Source organism: Schistocerca nitens, chromosome 6, assembly GCF_023898315.1.
Source record: "Schistocerca nitens isolate TAMUIC-IGC-003100 chromosome 6, iqSchNite1.1, whole genome shotgun sequence".
NCBI classification, from domain to species: Eukaryota; Metazoa; Arthropoda; class Insecta; order Orthoptera; family Acrididae; genus Schistocerca; species Schistocerca nitens.
Genome location: NC_064619.1, coordinates 17,732,725 through 17,737,095, shown reverse-complemented (window position 1 = coordinate 17,737,095; position 4,371 = coordinate 17,732,725). Strand labels below are relative to the sequence as shown.

The following is a 4,371-nucleotide window of genomic DNA, read 5'->3' as shown; positions in this document are numbered from 1 at the left end:
TAAAATACTTAGGAGTTACTATCCGGAGCGATCTGAAGTGGAATGATCACATAAAACAAATAGTGGGAAAAGCAGGCGCCAGGTTGAGATTCATAGGAAGAATTCTAAGAAAATGTGACTCATCGACGAAAGAAGTAGCTTACAAAACGCTTGTTCGTCCGATTCTTGAGTATTGCTCATCAGTATGGGACCCTTACCAGGTTGGATTAATAGAAGAGATAGACATGATCCAGCGAAAAGCAGCGCGATTCGTCATGGGGACATTTAGTCAGCGCGAGAGCGTTACGGAGATGCTGAACAAGCTCCAGTGGCGGACACTTCAAGAAAGGCGTTACGCAATACGGAGAGGTTTATTATCGAAATTACGAGAGAGCACATTCCGGGAAGAGATGGGCAACATATTACTACCGCCCACATATATCTCGCGTAATGATCACAACGAAAAGATCCGAGAAATTAGAGCAAATACGGAGACTTACAAGCAGTCGTTCTTCCCACGCACAATTCGTGAATGGAACAGGGAAGGGGGGATCAGATAGTGGTACAATAAGTACCCTCCGCCACACACCGTAAGGTGGCTCGCGGAGTATAGATGTAGATGTAGATGTAGATCAGAGTAAGTAAAGAGAGAAATGTCTGAGTGCGTTCAGTTTTGCTTAGCTGTTTGAAAATCAAATAACGAAAGAGGTTTATCAGCACAGTAATTCATAAATTTTTCTAAGGCGATGTTTCACTATGAGGAACCTACAGTCAACACTCGATCACTGGCACCTCAAATGAATGTTTCGCAGAGTACTGTGTGGCGAGTATTACGAGAAATGCAGCTACAACTCAACATCTACAATCGACAAACAGTGCATGCTTTGACTCCTGCTCACTTCCGACCTCGTGTCGTGTTCAGCCAATTGTTCTTTCAGCGCCTTACAGTCGAACCTCACCTTCCTGCGTGTGTAATTTTCACGGATAAAGCCTGTTTCGTCAGAGGTGGAATTTAAATAGTTGTAACAGTCATGTTTCGGCCTATGGCAACTCTGCGTTACAGTTGTGAATGAAACCAACCTGCTTTCACAAAATAATGTGTTGCAATACTTATTGCAACGCCCTTCGTAAATGAGAGAGATCAGAACTTGCGAAGAAGGATTTAAGTGTTCGTTTCTCCCGGGCGACGTTCGAGAGTACAACGGTAGAGAAACAACGTGAAAGTGGTTCGATGACCCTCGATCAGGCACTTAAGCGAGAACTGTAGAGTAGTCATGTAGACGTAGATGCGGATTGGAGAACATGATGGCCAGTGCAACACTCGAACTTCCATTGTATCGAGAAGGGTCAAAAGAACGGGGGAAATGCGGTCTTACGTCATCTTCTTGAAGGATAAAAGTATGGAGACTCAGTGCAGGTCACCAGCTCTAACGTGTCATGAACGTAACTTCAGCTCTCCAAAATACCTGAGGTGGTCGTGTTGTGTACTGAATTGCACGTCATGCCATCGCGCGGATGTTGGGCTCATGTGACGACGGCGGGAGCAGCCTAGCAATATTCATTCTCTTCGCAACCTCCACTCACGTGTACAGTCATAGTGGTGCTGGAAGCATAACCGGGACTCGTCTAAAATAAAACGACATGGTGCCACTCCCATGTTCAGTGTCGTATTTGGGCGCACCACTAAACGAGGTGTCTCTTCCTTCTCCTCGGCTAGCCGTAACAATGGCCGCCTTGCTGCTGGACCGCGTTGCCTCAGAAGTAACTGCACTCTTACAACAGGCCAGACAGGGCTCCAAAGCTCCGCATCGGAAGGGGAGCGAATCACACGCTGATGCAATAGCCACATCATGTCCATCGACTCCGATTAAGTACCTGGCACTAATCACTTCCTGCTTTGCGCTCGCTAGATAATCACGTCGTACGCCAGCGAAGTACCATGACTCGCAGGAGGAAGTAGTGCCAAACTCAAGTGGCGTGACAACCATGGCACACTGTTTGTGCAGGTACTTCTCTTGCCGCATTCAAGCCCGTTTCCTGACTCAAAGTAAGCAGCGTGGCTGTACAATCCTGCACGGTCGGGCAAACTACGAGTGTACACTGATCAGCCAGAACGGTATGTCCACCCTTGGCACGCTTAACAGCGGCGATGCGTCGTGGCATGGAAGCAATGAGGTTTTGGTAGGTAGCTGGAGAGAGTTGGCACCACATCTGCACCCACAAGTCACCTAATTCCCATACATTCCAGGGAGGGGGACGATGAGCTCTGAAACCGCAGTCGGATCCCAGATGTGTTCAAATGGCTCTGAGCACTATGGGACTTAACTTCTGAGGTCATCAGTCCCCTAGAACTTAGAACTACTTAAACCTAACTAACCTAAGGATATCAGACACATCCATGCCCAAGGCAGAATTCGAACCTGCGATCGTAGCGGTCGCACGGTTCCAGACTGTAGCGCCTAGAACCGCTCGGCCACTCCAGCCGGCCCAGATGTGTTCAATAGGGTTGAGATCTAGCGAGTTGGGTGGCCCACACATCAATTGGAACTCTCAACTGTCTTCCTTGAACCACTCTATCGCACACCTGGCCTTCTGATATGGCGCATTATCATGTTGAAAAATGCCACTGCCATCGGGAAACGCCGGCCGCGGTGGTCTAGCGGTTCTGGCGCTGCAGTCCGGAACCGCGGGACTGCTACGGTCGCAGGTTCGAATCCTGCCTCGGGCATGGGTGTGTGTGATGTCCTTAGGTTAGTTAGGTTTAAGTAGTTCTAAGTTCTAGAGGACTTATGACCTAAGATGTTGAGTCCCATAGTGCTCAGAGCCATTTGAACTATTTTGAACCATTTTGAACCATCGGGAAACATGGTTGTCATGATGGGATCCACGTCGTCTGCGACCTGTGTACGATACTCCTTGGCCATCATGGTGCCTTGCACGAGCTCTACTGGCTCCATGGAAGCCCACGTGAATCTTCCCCGGAGCATAATGGACCCTCCATCAACTTGTCGCTGCCCTACAGTACAGGTGTCTAGGAGATGTTCTCCTGGAAGACGAAGGTTTCGTGCCCTCCCATTGGCATGGTGCAGAAGGTATCGGGATTCATCAGACCATGCAACGCTCTGCCATTGCGCCAATGCCCAGTGCCGATGGTCACGTGCCTATTTCAGTCATGTTTGCCGATGTCGTGGTGCTAACATTGGCACATGCATAGATCGTTGGCTGTGGAGGCCTGTCGTTAGGAGTGTTTGGTACACTGTGTTTTCATATACTCTTGTACTCTGCGCAGTGTTAATGTCTGATGTCAGTTCCACTACAGTTCGCCGCCTTTCCTGTTTTACCAGTGTGTCCAGCCTATGACGTCCAACATCTGTAATGAACGGTGGCCGCCTAACCCCACGACATCTGGACGTTATTTCAACTTGGTTTCGCCACGTATTGAAGATACTCACCACACCTCTCTTCGAAAACTGGACCAGCCGTCCAGTTTCCGAAATGGTCATCCCGAGCCTCCGGGCCATCACAATCTGCCCTCGGCCACACACAGATAGACCGTGCACCTTCTCCATTCTGTACACGGACAGCACACTCAGTAACACGTGCACCGTTCCTGTGTGCGATTAGCAGTAATTACTCGCCAGGCGCCGCAGCTATCGCCTGGACGGGTTTATATCGATAGTAAGTAGCCGATCATAATGTTCTGACTGACCAGTGTATGACTGACCACTTGAGCGCTATTCACACGAGAATGTTGTGGTACAAAATCGTGATAAGTATGGCCCTCTGAACGCACTGAAATGTGGCGGGCTGTATCCAGCCTCGTGTTTAATTCTTTTTCTCGGTATGCTTACGGCGATGCTGCAGCGGTCACACCGGTTTCCGTCAGATCACCGACGTTAAGCGCTGTCGGGCTTGGCTAGCACATGGATGGGTCACCATCCGGGTCTGCTGAGTGCTGTTGGCAAGCGTGGTGCACTCAACCCTTGTGACGCCCATTGAAGGCTCGTGAATGAGAAATAGCGGCACCGGTATCGAAAACTGACAACGGCCGGGAGAATGGTGTGTTGACTGCATGCCCCTCCATACCCGCCTGCGGTGACGCCTGAGGGCTGAGGGTGACACGGCGGCCGGTTGGTACTGTTGGGCCTTCAAGGCAAGTTCAGACGGTGTTTGTATGGTAGGTCTAATTAATCGATGAAGTCTGATGTATATGCAATGTGCTGTATTTTCCGTAGGAGTGCATAATGATTGCAGACGCTTTCCCTTAATTTCTTTTAATTCTAAAATGCGTGTTGAATTCATTTTTCTGGTAGTTTACAGGGAGTGAAAGCTTGGCCCTTGCAGTTTTCACTCCCCCTCGGCCTGCCCTCAGCAGGGAAGCTGTGCGTCCGG

At 49.6% G+C, this 4,371-nt stretch overlaps 1 pseudogene; it reads left to right on the top strand.

The window, feature by feature from the left end:
• Positions 1–3,824: 3,824 nt before the first annotated feature.
• Positions 3,825–3,943, top strand: LOC126263753 (5S ribosomal RNA; annotated as a pseudogene).
• Positions 3,944–4,371: the final 428 nt, after the last annotated feature.